At 47.1% G+C, this 19,439-nt stretch overlaps 1 long non-coding RNA gene across 1 annotated transcript in view; it reads right to left on the bottom strand.

Moving 5' to 3' along the window:
• LOC309856050 overlaps positions 1–19,439 on the bottom strand; it is a 169,432-nt gene that overhangs the window by 2,742 nt on the left and 147,251 nt on the right. The window contains exon 3 of the long non-coding RNA XR_014307040.1: positions 544–6,917. This is a non-coding gene — a long non-coding RNA (uncharacterized lncRNA). The remainder of the gene's footprint in view (positions 1–543; positions 6,918–19,439) is intronic.

Consider the following 19,439-nt stretch of genomic DNA (forward strand, 5'->3'; position numbering starts at 1 on the left):
ACAGTGTCCCCTGGAGCTGCCTTTTCCTTGCACAGCACGGCTGCACAGCTCCTGTGTACCAGAGCTCCCCACGTACTCCTATGGAAACCTGGCAGCGAGGGGAAGCTTTGCTCGGGCGGGGCGCCCGAACGGGCAAGCAGGCTCCGAGAGGCTTCGCAGTGTGCGCGGAAGCGGCGGGAAGTCTGCGGGTTCTCCGGCCCGCCCTTCCCTTGCTGCGCCGCCTCACGACCGGCCCTCCCGTTGGCCCGCCCCCACTTTTAAAAATTGTACTTAATAGGGGTGTGTGTGATGAAATCTGTCAGTAACATTTTAAAAAATATTGTTTTTATTTATCTGAGAGAGAGAGAGCGAGCTCATGCGCAGGGGGAGAAGCAGTGGGAGAAGCAGAGGGAGAAACAGACCGCCCGCTGAGCAGAGGTCTGACTCGAATTAATTAATCCACTAATTCCAGAACATTTTCATCACCCCACCCTCCAAAACCCACGAACCATCCACCAGTCACTCCATTCTTCCCCTCCCCGCCCGCCGCTGGCGACCACTAACCTGTCTTCCGTCTGTAGGGATCGGCCTCTTCGGGACATGGCGCATGAATGCCATCATCCAGCATGGAGCCTTTCGGGACTGGCCTCTGCACCCAACCAGAGCTTTTCACAGTTCAGCCACACTGCGGCGTGGATCCGCACTTCATTATCTTTCAGGATTGGGTAGTGTACCGTTATGGATGGACTGCAGCTGATCTGCCCGCCAGTCGATGAAGATTTGGGTTGTTTCTACATTTTGGGATTATGAATAATGCTGCCATGAGCCTTCATTGTCTGCGTGCCAGTTCTCCTGGGTAGGTACCCCAGGAGCGGAAATGCTGGGGCACATGGAAACTGTATGTCTAACTTTCTGAAGAACCACCAAAGTGTTTTCTGCAGAAGCTGCCCCATTTTCCAGTAGTACACAGGGGCTCCAGTTTCTCCACAGCCTCCCCAACACTTGTTCTTTTCTGTTTTTTTTCTTGTTTGTTTGTTTGTTTGTTTGTTTTATCTTAGTGGCACGAGGTGGTATCTATTGCACTTTTGGATTTGCATTTCTTCAGTGGCTAGTGGTGTTGATCACCTTTTCATGTGTTTGTTGGCCCTGCCTCCGCCCCTCTGGCAGCCTCCCCTGCCCCAGTGCCTGCCCCTCTGCTCCTCTATTTGCACTCTGGGATCCAGCCACACAGGCCTCCCTCTTCCTCCCAGGCCTCAGAGCCTGTACACACACAGTCCTCTCTGCTGGCCACTGCTCTCTTCCTTCGGTTTCCCATCCCTGTGGGTTACCTCCTTGTTCTCCGTCTGTCTGTCCTGCCCACAAGACTAGGCTGACCCCTGTCTGCACTGCCCCTCCCACACCTCATCCGAGCGGCAGCCCCCCTGCTCCTTGGTGTTTTTTGATGGCACGTTCACTGCTACGGCTCCAGCTTCTAGCTGAGTGCTGGACAAACACTACTTTTGGGTCCAAAGCAGTAGACAGAAGGCTGGACCGAAGGACTGAAGCATGTACAGGTTTCCTGCCAATTCCATCTGGGGCTGTTCCTGCCCTAAGCTCCCAGTCCTAGGGCGGCAGCACAGACCAGGCATCCCCAAACCTCTCCCACTGACATCTTTGGAGCTGCCCATCGTCAGCTGTGGTCTGTTCTGACTCATGCCCTTGAGGCACGTGTCTGTGGTCAGCAGAACTTCTGCATTTTAACCAGCAGCCCCGGTGTCCCTGATGCTCAGCCTGGCTTGGACACTCTGCACAAGGTGCTTGAGGGCCCTCTCCACTGCCCCAGACTTTGGTTCTAGGATTCTAGAATGTCTTTCTGTCTCAGTCTTTGCTGGGTGAGTTCCAAGAACTTCCGTGAAGTTTTTCCTTTCTGTTTCCTGAACACCGACTCTGGGCCAAGACCTAGGCTAGTTGATTGCTGACCTACAGTCGATTCTGGTCTTCTAGGTGGACTGATTCTGCCACCTGCAGCACTTCCCCTCTAAACCACACACACTCTGTGACTAAGGTGTTAACTGAGGGTGTTGAGGAGGCAAGGGGGAATGGCAAAACCCTTCCCAATGGGCACCTTGGGGAAGGCAGAGGAGGGGGCAGGCACTGCTGGGCTTTGAACAATACACTGGAAGTATACAGGGGAGGCTTTGGTGGCTTTACGGTCGTGTGTCAAGGAAGACAAGGGTAGGAGGTGCAGGAGAAGCACCATGGAGGGGAAAGGAAGTTTCCAGATTATGAAGTGAAAGAAGTGGTAATGGCCATATCCTGGAGGACCTGGAGTATCAGGGGGGCCGGTGACAGGGGTTGGGGTGGGGAATAGTGGTAGGGCAGATTTGAAGCCCGATACAGATCCTCTTGCCCCTGGAGACCACAACAGGCCCAGGATCATGGGCTACTGGTAAAAGTCTCTTCAATAAATGGTGCTGGGGAAACTGGAGAGCTACCTGCAAAAGAATGAAATTGGCCCACTTTCTAACACTGTACACAAAAATAAACTAAAAATGGATTAAAGACCTAAATGTGAGACCTGAAACCATAAAAATCCTAAAAGAAAACACAAGTGGTAATTTCTTAGACGTTGGCCTTAACAACTTTTTTTCTGGATATGTCTCCTAAGGCAAAGGAAACAACAGCAAAAATAAACTATTGGGACTATATCAAAATAAACAGCTTTTTCACAGTGAAGGAAATTATCAACAAAATGAAAAGGCAGAAGATATTCACAAATAACATATCCAATAAGAGGCTAATGTTTAGAATATATAAAAGAAAAGAACTTATACAGCTCAACACCAAAAATACCCCAAATAATCTGATTAAAAATGAGCAGAGGACCAAATAGACACTTTTCCAAAGAAGACATAATGGCCAATGGACACATGAAAAGATGCTCAACATCACTCATCATCAGGGAAATGCCAATTAAAATCACAAGATATCACTTCACATTAGTCAAGAAGGGCTAGTACCCAAAAGGCAAGAAATAACAAAGGTTGGCAAGGATGTAGAGAAAAAGGAACCCTCGCATATTGTTGGCAGGAATGTAAATTGCTGCAGCCACTCTGGAAAACAGTACGGATATTCCTCAAAAAATCAAAAATAAAAATATCATATGATCCAGTAATTCCACTACTGGGTATTTACACAAAGAAACCAAAAACACCAATTCGAAATGATATATACTTATTTACAATGGCCAAGACAATGGGCAGCAACCTAAGTGTCCATCCACAGATGAGTGGATAAGGAAGATGAGGCATTTACATGGAATGGAACATTACTTAGCCATAAAGAAGAATGAGATCTTGCTATTGGCCACAACATGTATGGATCTTGTGAGTGTAATGCTAAGTGAAATAAGTCAGGCAGAGAAAGGTTAATTTCATATGATTTCACTTACAGTGGACAAAGCAAATCAGCAAATAAACAACAACAACAAACAGAAGCAGATTCATAAATAAAGAGAACAAACTGGTGGTCACCAGAGGGGTGGGGGAGGGGGATGGGCAAAATAGGTGAAGAAGATGAAGAGGTACAAAATTCTAGTTATAAGATAAATAAGTCAGGGGGATGAAAAGCACAGTAGGGGAATGTAGTCAATGATACTGTGATAACCCTGTATGGTGACAGAGGATGACTTACATTTCTCGTGGCGAGCACTGAGTAGAGTATAGACTTGTGAAATCACCATGTTGTACACCTGAAACTGAAATAATGCGTATGTTACCTATACTTCAATAATAAAAATTAAAACTAAAAAATAAGCATCTGTTTTAAAACAACAGCTTAGGGAGCTTGAGACTACAGCCCCGGGGAGGATAGAAAGGGATAGAAGCTCTCCCTGCCCTGAACTTGAGTCTCTCCCCCTTAGGTTGCCCCTCATTGACGAGTATGCCCCCAAAGGACATCCCCTCCCCATATGGGATGGTCTTAATGACTTCAGGTCTCAGCTAGGGTTTCCAGCAAGCCTGTTCCTGACCTGTGGGCTTTCTGTTTAGAGCAGGGAAGAGGCTTTGCTAGACTGTGTGACCAGAGGAGGAACTAGCACAACCCCAAGGCACTTAGGAATGGCAGGGCTCTGGATTCCCAGACTGTCTCTACTCCTTGCACTTCCTTGGGCAAGCCATCCACCCTCTCTAAGTCTCAAGTGCTCCCCCATGAAATGAGAGTACAATTAGTACCTGCCTTAGGATTTCAATAACCTTAAACATGAGGCTGTACTGAAAGCCTGGACACTCTCCTGTTCTTCATGGCAGAGGAGAAACCCCACTAGACCTACTATCTCAATGGCAAAAGCCAAAGTGTTGAGCTTCAGCCATACCCTCGGGGTAAAGAACTCCACCAAGATGAACCTCGAGGAAGGGCTGAGGAGAGCACACAGGCAGGGCTGCCGGAACAGTGAGAGGAAGAGAAGCAGCTTTCACGGAGCCCTTGTCAGCCGATGCCAGAGGGTTAGCCAGAAGACAAGAGGGCACCAAAGAGAGCTTCATCATTTGGGACAGAAGACAGGGGAGGGACAGAAGAAGGGGACCCCTGGGGGAGTGACCGGCTGATAGTGGGTTGGGGGTCATTTGCACAAATCTGGATTCCCTCTGAGGAGTAACTTGCCCCCGCCTGGCCTTGGCCTGCTCTCAGGAGCCTTGAAGCTGCTAGACACTGTTCCCTCCTTTTGATGGAAGGTCAAAGTATGGGTTCAAACCCAAGGGTGTGGCCACTCTGGGCTGGGGGGAGCAGGGGAATGCGAAGACAGGTATCCCCAGGGAGGGAGGCAGAGTTGGGCCAAACCCTGGGGCCTCCAGGTCTGGCCTCCAACAGACACATTGCCCCCACCTAGCTCACCTCATTGAGGTCAGAATGTTAGCCCAAGGGCAGCTGCGGCAGGTGGAGATATGGGGGGACAGCTGTGGGACTTGGGTCAAGGCTACCTCCCCTCCCCTCATAGGCAGACCACCACTCAGCAGCACTCTGATTTATGACTCGTGCTCAGCAGTACCAAGCCCTTGCCTGCAGGCCCCCTGAACAGTGCCCCCACTCTGTGAATGCTTCCTAACTACGTGTGAACCAAGTCATCTCCTGTCAGGATCCTCTACTGTTGCCTTGACCCTGGGAAGAATCTCGGTTCGAGCTCCCAAATCCAGCCTTGGGGCCCTTCCTCCATGGCATGCCACTAAGAACTTCTGTAGGAGTCACTTCCAATAGGCCCTGTCTCCTGGACACAGGGGCACCTGCTCTTCCTCCTATTCCCGTAGGGGCTACCTTCTTGCTGAGCCTTATAGTCCCCCCGGCTGTGCCCTCCACCTGCTGACCTTTTGCTCCCTACCCTTCCCTGCTGTGGTGCCCTCACCTCCTCTCCCAGGTCTGGCTTAAAATCTGCTGGGCCCAAAGCCAACATCTGCTTCCCTGGGCTGGTGCAGAGGGGCTGTGGATATGATGGTTAATGTTTTGTTTCAGCCTGGCTAGGCCGTGGTGCCCAGCTGTTGGGTCAAAGACCAGTCTAGATGTTGCCATGAAGGCATTTCTCAGAGGTAACATTTACATCAATAGACTTTGAGTAAAGCAGATGACCTTGTCTATGTGAGTGGACCTCATCCAATTGTTGGTGGTCCTGAGAGCAAAGACCAGGGTTCCCCAAAGAAAAGATTCTGGGCCCAGACTGCAGCATAGAAACCCTCCTTGAGATGCCAGCCTTCAACTCGAGAGTGCGGGCCTGCCCTGCTGATTCCAGACTTGCCAACCCCCGTCATCACGCAAGCCAATTCCTTAAAATAAATCTCCCTCCGTCTCTCGGTCTCTCTGTCTCTGCGTCTTTCTCTCTCCCCTGACTCACACAGCGGACACATGAGTGAAGTGTGTTGGCTGGGCTGGTGTGTGCCAGGCAGCAGCACGTGTGGGGAATGTGAACACTCTCGGGGAACCCAGTCTGCACCAGGGCCCTCCCCGCCGCACATGAACTCCAGCCTGTTTCCCATATGGCTGGTACAGATGCCACTGGCCAGTGAGAGGGAGGGCTGGCTTCTGCTCCAGCTCGCCCAGCAGCTGGGTGACCTTGGGTAAGATCCTCCCAGCCCCGGCCTCTGGGCCAAAGTGCCCCTATTCGCAGCAGCAGTGCCAAACAGCAGGAATTGTTTGTAAATGTTTTACAGTAGCAGACCGGTCTGTGCCAAAGGGAATCTTATGTAGTAGATCAACTTCACAAGCTGTCCAAGTAGGGCCTCTCCGGCTTCCCTGGAGGGGAGGGAGCAGCAGAGAGCTTCCCCGCCCCTCAGTCCTGCCTGAACCTTGGACCTGGACCCCCAGAATCCTCATGCTCTGGGCTGCTCCAACGTGTGTAGACTCTACTTCCCACGCTTTCCGGCGGAATCCATTTCCTTGGTGTCCTGCTGAGCTCAGTGTGCCTCTGGGCTGGTGGAGGGAATCTCATTAGGGCTCGTGAATCAGAAAAGTCTAAAAGCTACAGACAACAGCTCCTTTCAGAGTTCCCTCTGAACCCCAGGGTCTCGCCGTGTGACGGATGATTCTTCGAGGACAAGAGACAAGAGCAATCACATACAAGGCAGAAAAATGTGGCAGCTGGAGCCCCGCTCTGAGTTCTCACACTCGGGCCCCACTCCGCGCTGAGTTGTCTGAGAAAGGTAGCCCTGGGCGAAGGCAGCCTCACTCCACTGACAGGCCCAACTGAAGGTCCACCCAGCAGCTCCCTGAGAGGCCTTCCTGCCCTCAGGACTGGTGTGGCTTGGAAGATTGACACTGTTCCTTTGCTAGGTAGCCTGTCGGCTCTCCTGGGGACTGGCACATGTAAGTCTGGAGTATCCCAAAAAGCAAGGCCGGCTGACCTGAGAGTTCAGACGGATGGCGGGCCTCCTTCCCCCTCCACCTCCGAGTAGATGAACGCACTTCCCAGGATGTGTCTGGACCACAAAACAGGAACAGGTAAACTTAGTTAAAACACGATTCTTACCTGGGACTCCCTCAAGGTGATGCTGTGCTGGGTATTATTCCTCGAGCACAAGAACAGCCTCGCTCCATGTGCCCTGCTGCCCTCTCTGGCCCTGCAGGAGCCTCCGAAGGCTGCGGAATGAAGGCCAATTGAAGGGCTGTGAATCATGTAATCAAAATTTCAAAAGAGTAGGAGATTAGGTGCTTCAGAGCCCACTCCGAAGGTCCAGGAAATCTGTGGCTTTGCTCTCCCTGACCAGCGGGCTGTACCACCAGATGCCAGTGGTTTTTATGGGTTGGCTCCAAGATGGAACCAACGGGCATCAGAGGTGTTGTTTTCAAACCCAAGGGGATAAAAAGGCAGCCCAGGAGCCTTGGCTCTTTGGTGGCTCTGGCTTGCCACCTGCTATCTGTGGCTTGTTTTTCCTCTGCAGGAGACACTCAGGACATCAGTAGCCTATGGACACTATGGCTATATATGTGACTCTCATAGGCAGATGGATACTTTCTGCTACACACTGGGCAGCTGGTCTCAGGCAAAGTGGACACCAGTAGGGGCAGGCAGGTGTCCCTGGACAACATCTCTCTCCTACCGCAACAACTTGGGCCAGAACCAGGGTAAAGTGAAGTAGAAGTCAGGAGTTGGTAAGAGGTGGGAGCACTGGCCACTGCCAGCTATCATCAGTGAGCTGTTTTGACACTTGACCTACCCTTTGCCTTACTGGGAACTGCCACTGCCACAGCTACCTTCTTGGGAGGTGGCCTGGGATCAGGGACCCTGCACCCAAATCAAACCTCCCTGGTCTGCTGGAATTTCTTTAGAGTCACTTTGCTCCCAAAGGCCCAGGAGGGGATCATCCTCCTTCTACCTCCTCCTTCTCAGCACCTCCCACTCCAGGTCAAGGGTAGTACTCTGCCCAAAGTGTTCTGGCCTGTTGAGTGCTTACCCAGCATGCATGATTGAACTCTGACCCTTACAACCGTCCTGGAGAAAAGGTATCATCCCCTTTGAGGAGGAGGAAGCTGAGCCCAGAGAGAAGGGCCACTTCAAGACCACAGACAACCTTGTCTGTCAAAAGCTCGTCAGCTACCCCACCTCACCGGCCCAGGCCTGGCAGAGAATTTGAAGCCAAGCATCCCCAGCTGGGACTGGTTCCAGGCCAGGTTGCTTTCCACTCCCCGGGGATACTGTATGGCTACGTTGTGATTGTGATGCCTCCTTTGCCGACCTGGTAAGCCACCGTGCAGCAACCACCAGGCCAGTATCTTTGTCTGCTCAGGCTGCCACAGTGGCTTAAACAACAGACATTTATTTTGGGGGACTGAAAGTGCAAGATCAAGGGGCCAGGAGATCTGGTTCCCAGTGAGGGCCCACTGCCTGGCTTGTAATGGCTACCTTCTTGCTGGGTGCTCACATGGCCTTTCCTTGGTGCATGCTCATGGGGAGAGAGAGAGAGAGGAAGCTATGGTGTCTTCCATCCTGGGAACCTACCTTCATGACCTCCAAACACCATCACACTGGGAAGTAGAGTTTCAACATAAATGTGGAAGGACACAAATATTCAGCCCATATCAGCCAGAGAGAGTGGACACAAAGGTTAAGTTGCTGCTCATAACCCTGGCGAATTTTGTGCCCTCAGACACGAATTGCCCAAGGCCTCTGTCAAGGAGAAGGGGATGGAGCAGCTCAGGCAGAAGGATCCTTTGAGATGTCCACACCTCATATGCCTTTCTGTGCCTGTCCTGATGCTGGGTGGGCTTGTTTTTATTAATCTAATCACCACTGATTGACAGGTTTCCTATGCTGACCTCACCTTCCAAAGTGGTTAAATATGAAGCTGGGAACTCACGGGCAGTGAGTGTGCCTCACAGGGGATGGAGCCAGTCATGCTGCCTCAGCCTTGAGTGAAAGGCAAAGGGGTTCCACCCAAAGAAGGTGCTGGAGGAGTGCCTTGGTGTGCCACCTGGCAGGGGCTGGACCCTTGGATGGTCCACAGGCTCGGAGTCTCAGGAGCAGCATGGTCCACTGTATGAGGTTCTCAGGGCTGGTGCAACATTTCGATAAACTGTGTGACTTAGAAGAACAGAAATGTATTATGTCATAGTTCTGCAGGCCAGAAGTCCAAAATCCAGGTGTCGGCACAGCTGCACTCTCTCCAAAGACTCTAGAGGAGGGTCACGTGTCTTTCAGTATCTGGTGGTGGGTGCATCACCAAAATCTCGGCCTCCTACTTCACATGGCCTTCTGTTTGGCTCTATGTACTCCTCTTCTTCTGTCTCTCATAAGGACACTTGTCAGTGGATTTGGGCTCTTTTGGGACCACCCATGATGATTTCATCTTGAGATCCTTAACTTGATAACCTCCAAAGACCCTTTTTCCAAACCAGGGCACATTCATAGGATCTGGAGATTAGGGTTTGGACATGTTCTTTTTGGGCTACCATTCACCTCACTACATCCATTCCCACCAATAGATCAAAGGTCATTGACATCCTAGAAGTCTGGCTAGCAGAGCACAGAGGTCATTGACAAGACCAACTGCCACCTTCTCCTTTCAGAACTGGAGAAGCCTCACAGGAGGGGGCTTCCCTGCTTCAAGGTCCCCTGGCAAGTGAGGGACAGAGCAGCGACTTGGTGCCCAGCCCCTGGGCTTTCATTGCCTGGATAAGCCTGCTGCACTCAGGGCTGGGTCAGGTCCCAGCCCAGCTCATTTATTTCTGCAAAGGGAAGCCTTCAGGGTCCCCATGCATAAAGCAAGACAAAGTTTTGGGGGTAGTGACTTCATCCTACATGTCATCGTGGCACTGGGAGGCCTTGCTCCCTGCAGGCCTCAGGTACATCAGCTGGAAAAGGAGAAGGCCAGAGTAAAGAACTCAGGGGGTTCTCCTGGCTCAGGTACTCACAACTGCCCAGGAAGCACCATGGCTGGTGATGGCCAGGAGAGGGGCAGTGCTGGGTTGGACCAGACTCCAGCTGCTATAGCACCAAGAGCAACCACACTGGCAATGTTCCTCTGCAATTCCAACAGGGGTGTCCTTGGCTGGCATGCAGGTGCGGGTGCCTACGAATGGCCTGTTTCTCTCACAGTAAGCCAAGCCAGAACAGAATGCCTTTGCAGTTTGCAGCCTGGGGTAGGGACAGAACACAGTTGCACTTCAGATACCTGGGAGGCCTGGACATGGCTGCCACTTGATGCTCTCCCTGCTCCTGAACCATTCCTGCTCTATGGCTATCTAGTCCCCCTTGGTAGGCTTCCACGGAAAGGAACGTCAGTCTCAACATTCCTCCCTCCTAAAGCAGCCAATACTAACATGACTCTGATTTCTCGAGGGGTCTTCTTCCTTCTATTACACCAGGACCTGCATATTAGCTAATACTGCCATCCATCCCAGTCCTTAAGGAAACTGCTAGCCACATCAGTAGATGCGCTCTCTCCCACTGGGCAAATGGTAGTTCTTCTACACACCCTCCAGCCTTTCCTCCTTCAGATATGCTCTAGTTTGACAGGGTTCTTCCAAGTGCGAGGCCCAGAACTAGCCAGAATATCTGGATGGTGTCCAGCCAGAGCAGAGCAGAGGGAGAGCTGTACAGACCAGACACTGATGAACACTTGGCATCTAGTATCTCAGTGAATCCTCCTGACAGCACTTTTAGGTAGTTTCTATTATTGTACTCACTAGAAAGATGAAGCAAACCATCTGAGTATCAGAGATGTTAAGTAACTTACCCAAAGGCACAAAGATAAGTAGTAGACAAAAGTCAACTCAGACGATCCGGTTCCAGAGTCCATGCCTTATACACTAAACTGCAAAAGAGAGCAGCACACTCATATCCCTTGTTCTGAATGCATGGCCTCTGTTGATGCAGCCCAACGCCCTGACTGCCTATCTGAGCCTGCCATAAGGGCACCAATTCATACTGACCAGTTGACTCTTCCCGCCCACCTCCATGTGTTGCCCTTCGTGTTCTCTGGGCCCCAGTTCAGAGTCTCAGTCTCCACTGCACAGGTTGCCTCCTCCAACTGAGCCATGCGCCAGCCTGCACAGGTCTCTCCTTCTCCCCTCCATGCCCCTGCCAGCCAATGTGATCAACGAGGAGAGAGAAGTTAGAGCACGACAGACAGGCCAAAGGCTGGTGCACAGAGCTATGAGCTGGCAACTGGTAAATTGAGAGCAATTCCTGGAAATCAGGAAACAACTATTGAGGCCAAAGGCATCAAAATTAAATTGGCCTTTGAAACAAAAAAGTGCATCTCTGCAGGCATCAACTGTGATTCTGCAAGTTTCCAAGATGAGCTTTAAATGAGATAAATTCTTCCAGCGCCGGTTGGGCTGGGCACACGGGGGGCAGAGTGTTGAGTGATCTTGGGAGCCATTAGCATGATCTCATTGAAGTTGCAAGCCATTGGGGAAAGCTGGGAGGGAGCATCTGGGCCTCCAGTCTGACCTGTGGCATTGCACAGGGGCGTGAACTATGTCCTGTGAGAATAGGAGGTAAGACACACAGCACGTTCAGTTGAGCCTGGGTCCAGAGGGCTTTCTCCTTCGTGAGGGTTCTTCCCACTTTAGGAGCCAAGAATCCTGAGGTTGGAGTAGCCCAGAAGTAGGTCCTATTCCTACAATAAGATCATTTTTTAAAAAGATTTGTTTATTTAGTTGAAAGAGAGTGGGGGAAGGGGCAGAGGCAAAGGGAGAGACACACTCCTCAAGCAAACTCCCTGCTGAGTACAGAGCCTGACATAGGGCTCGATCCCAGGACCCTGAGATCATGACCTGAGCCAAAATCAAGAGTCAGACACTTAACCAACTGAGCCGCCCAGGCTCCCCTCCAATGAGATCGTCTTTAAGAAGCATGGATGAGTGTCAGTACCGATGGTGACATTCCTCGGGAACTCAAGTCAGAATATGCTCCATGAGCTTTGAGCACTCACAGATACAGTCACATGGCATTTTCAAGTTTTATATTCTTGGCACTGGAGTCCAAGTGAACAAATATCCCCCACCCCAGTGATGAACAAGGCTGTCCTGTGGGGAAATGGAGAGGAAAGTCTCAGTGCCCACCTTTGGGGAGCTCAGCGATAAGGATATTCCTCCTTTTAATATAACATCCAACTTGAGAGTGGAATCAGACGGTTCAGATGAAAATATGATTGTTTTAATTTAAAAACCTGGGAAAGCCTCCTGGAAGAGACAATAGGTTGACCTGGACCTGGGAAGGTAAGTAGTATTTCAATGGCCCGAGATGATGAGGAAGGTGTTTTGGGGATGGGGAAAGCATGGGCAAAGGCATAGAAGGACATACCTGAGGAATGACCAGGGTCTTATTTGGCTAGAACACCCTGTGTTCTGGGCTGATAGTGTGGGCTGAGATCAGGCCTGATTCTGCAGGTGATAGGAAGCTGTCAAAAGTCCAGATTTAGTAGCGCAAAAGCGCTGGTTAATTATACTGCATTGTGTGTGTGTGTGTGTGTGTGTACACACACATATATGTACATTTATGTATATATACACACATACATACAGATGTGGGGTGTGAGTATATATATATGATGTGGGGTATATATATACACACAAGTAATATATATTAATATAGCTTAATAATATTTAAGTATATATATAATATAAGGTATATATATCTTAATAATACTAATATGTCTTAATAATGTTATATATAAGATGTGGCGTATATATATTACATATGTTAATATAGCTTTATAATATATAAGATATAAGATATATAAGTATATATATCTTAATAATATATTATTCTCTATCCACTCATCTACCAATGGATACTGACTGGGTTGCTTATATATCTTGGTTATGGTAAATAATGCTGCAATAAACATAGGGGTGCATATATGTTTTTGGATTGTTTTGCTTATTTAATTAATGTAATGATATTTATTTAATTTAATTTAATTTAATTTTTTTGGTGTTCCAAGATTCATTGTTTATGCACCACACCCAGTGCTCCATGTAATACGTGCCCTCCTTAATACCCATATATCTTTTTGAATTAGTGTTTTTGTTTTCTTTAGGTAAATACTCAGGAGTGGGATTACCGAAATCTTGCCACTTGTGACAAAATGGATGGACCTAGAGGGTATTATGCTAAATGAAGTACGTCAGATAGGGAAAGACAAATACCATATGATTGTACTTACATGTGGAATCTAAAAAACAAAACAAATGGACAAACAAGTAAACAAACAAAGCCAAAAACAGACTCTTAAATACACAGAACAAACTGGTCATTGCCAGAGGGCAGGTAGGTAGGATTGGGTAAAATAGATGGAGGGGATCAAGAGGTACAAGCTCTCAGTTATAAAATAGATGTGTCACAGAGATGAAAGGTACAGAATAGGGAATATAGTTAATAATATTGTAATAACATTGCATGGTGACAGATGGTAGCTACCCTTTTTGCAGTGAGCACTGAGTAATCTATAGAAGTGTTGAATCAATATACTGTACACCTGAAACTAATATAACACTGTAGGTTAACTATACTTAAAAAAAAAAAAAAAAGCAGTGGTGTGTAAAACAGCAGATGCCTGAGCATGAATCAGGGCAGCGGCACCAAACTGTACTAGCTGTCATTGGATTCTTCAATGCCAAGCACTTGCAGTTAAAAAAAAAAAGCCGATTCACTTAAGAATGTTGTAAATGAAGCGGTAATAATTAACTTCATTAAATATTGACCCTTGAATACCCATATTTTCAAAATGCTGTGTGACAGAACTGGAAATATGTTTCAAGCACTTGTGTTGGAAACCAAAGCACAACACTTGAGTCAAGGCAAAGCACTCGTGCGATTATTTTGAATTGTGCGTTGAATTGGCTGGTCTTTCATAGAACATCGTATTTACTTGAAAGAATGACTAACTAATGTTATTCAGATTTGGGTATTCGGCAGACATTTTCTCATAAATGAACGAAGTGAGCCCCTCACTTCAAGGAAAACAACTGACAGTATTTTTTGCCAACGACGAAACTTCAGCTTTAATGCCAAAATTAAAAGTTTGAAAAGCTTGTATCCACCACTGTGAGCTTGACAGCTTCCCAATAGTTAAAGACTTTTTCCAATGAGATGGATGGTTATGGTAACAAATGTGATTATTTTGATGTCGGAGAGAAATGTGCCAACATATGGAAGTTCTACTAAGTTCAGAGCACCAATATTTTCCAAGTGACCAAAGTAAGATGTTACCAACCCATAGCTGGGTAAAAGATCCATTCAAAGTGTAAGAGAGTCCTGTGGGGGCTCAATGGAGTCAAGTGTGGAAAGTTCATTAATATAATTTCACATTCCACATGTACTTAACCTATAAGAAACAACTACTGGTAGAGTTTTGGTGTCATATCAAAGAAGAATATCAACAATTATATGAAAACCAATTAAAATATTCTTCCCTTCTCTAACTGCATATCTGTGTGAGGCTGGATTTCATATAAGAATATATCATATTAAGAATATGTATAAGAATATATCATAACTGGGTGCTCGGGTGGCTCAGTGGGTTAAGCCTCTCCCTTTGGCTCAGGTCATGATCCCAGGGTCCTGGGATAGAGGCCTGCAATTGGGTTCTCTGCTCAGCGGGGAGCCTGCTTCCCCACATCTCTCTGCCTGCCTCTCTGCCTACTTGTGATCTCTCTCTCTCTCTGTCAAATAAATAAATAAAATATTTTTAAAAAAGAATATATCATAACTGAATTGAGTAGATATGGGAATCTAGCTGTCTTCTATCAAGCCAGATATTAAAGAAGTTTGAAAAGAATGTAATGGAGTTCTTCTCAGTATAAGTTTTTGTTTTGGAAAATAGTTATTTTCATTAAAATATTATTTATATTCACAAGAAATGAGTTTATTATTTTAATTTCAAAATAGATAAATACATAAACACATAAATGTATAATTAAATATTTTAACAATTTTATTTCTAATATGGTTAACAAGAAGTGTTATAAATCACATAAACAAAAGCTCTTTGCGGTCCTCTATAAAATTTGTTGCCATTGTTGATTTACTTCATTGTATTCTGCTTTTTTGAAATTGAAGTAAAATTCACATGATATAAAATTAACCATTTTATTTTTTAACATTTTAAATTTTAAAATTGAGTGGCATTTAGTACATTCACAGTATTGTGCAACCATCACCCCTATCTAGTTTCAGAACATTTTTTCACCCCAAAAGGAAATTCCATACCCATTGAGTAGTCGCTCTCCTTTCTATTCTCCCCCCAGCCTCTGGCAACCACTGATCTGTTTTCTGTCTCTGTGAATTTGCCCTCAGTAAGTTTGAAGAGTACAAAAAAAGGGGCACCTGGGTGGCTCTGTAAGTGAAGCATCTGACCCTTGGTTTCAGCTCAGGTCTTGAGCTTAGGGTCGTGAGATAGAGCCTTGCATTGCGCTCCACGGTAGGTGTGGAGCCTACTTTAAAAAACAAGTGCTAAAAGGGATCAAATAATTTGAGAACCACTAGCTCAGTGGTTCAAATCCCAGCTCTGCTTTTATTAGCTGTGATACCTTGCTCAAGCTGCTTAACTTGCTGGAGTTGCATTTTCCTGATGATGTCCAATAAACGGGAGTTCTTATCCATTTACTTGGATATACATTTGCTATACTTTTCCATATAGCTTGAGAACAAGAGCCAGGTCCTGTTCACCTCATAGTCACTTACTTGCTTAGCAGATGAGAGAGCAGTGAGTAACTCTACCTCTCTGAGCTTTGATTTCTTTATCTATAAAAAGGAGCTAACTGCAATATCCACTTCACAGGGTAGTTGTGAGAATCAGGGGAGGAGTGAATGCTTACCACATGCTCAGTGCCCAGGAGGCACTCAAAAGCAGGCTGTCCTTTGGAGGGTCACAATGGTAACAAGGCCATGGACAAGACTGCCAACTGCATACCTGTTGGCTCTCACACTCTGAGTGTAGCCCGAGAGCCACCACTGCAGCTTGGCCCTTCGTCTAGACTGTTTGCATGGTGGGCCCATAACCCATGACAAGATCATGGCAGCACAATCTTCCCACTGCTTTAAGGGGCCTTAATCTTTGCTTAGCCACTCTCTGTGTCCAGGCTGCTTGGGCTTTGGAAGAGCAAATAAGCTTATGTTAAGTATTTCTGCTAGAGGGCCATCTCAAATCTAGCCCCAAAGTTCTGCACTCAACTGGATTAAAGGCCACTTTGACAACTGGCTGGTAGAAGTTTCCAAAATATCCCGGAAAGGCGCTAGAGGCTCAAACTTGAGATGTGCTCTTCTACCTACCTGGTATTTCCCCATGGCCACTCTACCAATCCATTCATTTATCAAAGGAAAGAAACAAGCTCTGTTACTGTAGTCCATTCTAGTGTTACCAGGTCCCCTGAGGTAAATCTGTCTCCACTGCCATGGGCATGTAGATCCAGGGCTGTCAGGCTCGCAGCTGTTGGCTCTGAGTCCCGCATTTATAGGCTGACCCCCATGAAGTTCGAGTTGCCACTGTTCATCCACCCTTCATGACTGCATTTGACACCCCACTGACATGGCTGTGAAATCTGAGTTCTTGTCCAAGTTATGTTGAGAGTGCAAGCTGAGGAAGGCTGGGCCTCTCAGCCACATGCACAAAAGGCAAGTAGGGTGGTGGAGGGGAGAGAGGACAGGACTGGAAATCAAGAGACTTGGATTCAACCCTGCTGAGGACTGGAGATGTGACCCCCCCATGCCTCCGTTTCCCCACTTAAGAATGAGAAAGAAGGCTGGACTAATTATGGATTCTTGGATTTTAGTCTGCACTAGTCAGGGAACAATAATCTCTTTGAGGAGATTCTACCTGATTCACTTTGCTCTAGAGAGGCTTGTTCTGGGCCGGAGACCTGAATGAAACAGACAAGGGATAATTTTACCCTGAGTTGGTGACATAAATCACCACATAACACAGAGAAAGTTGGCTAGCACCAGGGTTTACTCAAATGGGAAGTGAGTAACTTCCTGCTCTGCGCATGCAGGGCGCCCATGGGGGCAGTGGGCTGAAGGCAGATTGGTATATATGTTGATGGAAGATGGCCACAGGTGAGAGTGAGGTAGGCAACCAAGAATACACCTGAGTCAGGGCTTGGGGCAGCCTATTTGGTAATCTCAGGGACCTCTGGAAGCAGCCTGGGGGCGACACAGCATATTGCATGTTCTATGGGCTATGGGTTGACTGTGGTTTTTTCACACCCCAGTACTCAGATGGTCCTCACTGCTGTTCTCCACAGATGCTGAAGCCCCATGCCATTAAGGGCACTGTGCTGGCTTCCCCAGCACAGGACAGGATAAAAATGCAGTTGGGAGTCAGTGTAGGAAGAAGAACATGAGGGGTACTTGGCTTGGGGTGGGGGAGGCACACCTTTTATGTGGTCATGGGAGCATCAGGGCACAACGTTAAGAGAAATATAAGACTGAGGTCCCAGGTGGCCTATCCCAATGGGGCAGAAGAGAGGCCACAGGGATGCCTTAGAGCAGAGGGTCAGCTGACAGGAGGCCTCAGCACTCGCAGACTGGCTCTCTCTTTCTGGAATCCAAGATAGTATACAATATGTCATTTTTCTTTCTATTCTCCTCTCAATACCACATTAACAATATGTTCATTCAGGACTCACACTTACTTAAAAAAAACCTGACTGATCTTCCCAAGGAATGTAGACTTTTTGTAATTTCCATCCACCTCCTCTCTGGGGAGGTAGAAAGAGCTGGGAAAGGATGTAGAAATTGTCTGCAGCCTTAAAGCTGGCTACAAAGAAAACCCTAGGCAACAAAGCAAACATGAGCAAAGTCTTTCCTGTAGTTGTCATATCAATATGAAATTACCTGTTTTATTCATTTACAAGGCTCAACATGGCAAATTTCTCAGCTTCCAGGCCCCAGGTGGCTAAGATGCAGGGTGGTATGTGAACACATGTACTTCACCACATACTTGCCTAAATGTCTCCCAGGGACCTGATTCCTCCTACAGGGCCTGCCCAGATTTCAGGCCAGTCAACCACCTGCCACCTGGCAGTACATGCTTGGATGGCCATCATTGTTTATCCTGCACAAGCCACACTCTTGCAGGTGTGTAAAGGGCATGCATACTTAGCTTCTGCCCTGTGAGGAGGTCAACTCAGATATCAACATCCCCATTCAAAGACAAAGAAAGTGAGGCCTAGAAAGGATAAGTGATTGGTCACATCCAGCTAGCAGGAATAGAGCTAGGTTAAAAATCAGCTTTCTTAACTCCAAGCTCAGTCACCTTGCCATGCTGCCTGCTGCCTCTGAAGATGGCAATAAATACTGTTTTAAGAGGTCATCTTAGGGTAAGGGTACAAGTTGGGGAATCTTTTTCCACAGTTCCCTGTTTACTCAACATATGCAAACACGAATTTGTGTTCAATGCATTCCAGGTGATACATCATTTTCAGAGGCAATTGAGAAATCAGCCCTCAGAACTAGAAGAGAGGATGAGACCTTTGGGTTTATGAATTCAGGAGTCAAAGACTCAGATCTTTATGATGAGTTCTTACATAATGTTAACTGTCCTCTGCTCCATAGTATCCCTCCAGGACCCTCTCCTTGCTCACATCTCTAGCCCAAACGGAGATCAATCAATTAATTAATTTTATTTGTTTTTCCTTAATGAAAGAGAGATTGGTAGGTGTATAAAGAAGAGTTACAGTCATGGGAATATGCTGTTTCACAACCTAAGTGGCAACAAAATGTAGTGTTATAGGCTGAATAATGGACCCCATCCTGGAACCTGTAAATGTGACCTTGTAAGGAAAGAGCATCTTTGCAAATGTGATTCAGTTCAGGATCTTGATATGGGGAGATTATCCTAGATTATCTGGGTGGGACCAAATGTAATCACACGTATTCCTTTAAGAGGGAGGCTGAACGACGTTTGACAGTCGCACAGAGAAGGCACTGTGACCATGAGGCAGAGATCTGCATGATGTAGCCATAAGCTGAAGACTGCTGGAAGCTTTAGGTTAGAAGCTGCAAGAGACAAAGAACAGATGCTTCCTTGGAGCCTCTGGAAGGACTGCAGCCCTGCTGACACCTTTTTTGGCTTGGTGATATGAATTTTGGACTTCTGCTCTCTAGAACTGCGGTAGAATAAATTTTGGGTGTTTTAAACTACCCAGGTTGTGATCATTTGTTACAGCAATGATAGGAAATACAACCATAAAGCTCTACAAAGGGGTGTTAAGGAAGACCTGGGTAAATGGAGAAATAGGCCTTGTTCCTAGATATAAAGATTCAATATTAAAAATACTCCAATTATCCATAAATTGATCTATAAATTCAAAAAACTCAATAAAAATTTTAAAAGGATTTTCAGAACTGGGTAAAACTATTCAAAAGGTCATCTAGAAAAATAAACACGTGGCAAGAATATTCAGAAAGAGGAACCATGAGGACAAAGTCTTCCTACCAGCTGGGGAAGCACATTATAAGGTTTCTCCACAGGGGAAAAATAGATCAATTG

This window comes from Mustela nivalis (assembly GCF_964662115.1).
Source record: "Mustela nivalis genome assembly, chromosome: X".
Taxonomy (NCBI): Eukaryota; Metazoa; Chordata; class Mammalia; order Carnivora; family Mustelidae; genus Mustela; species Mustela nivalis.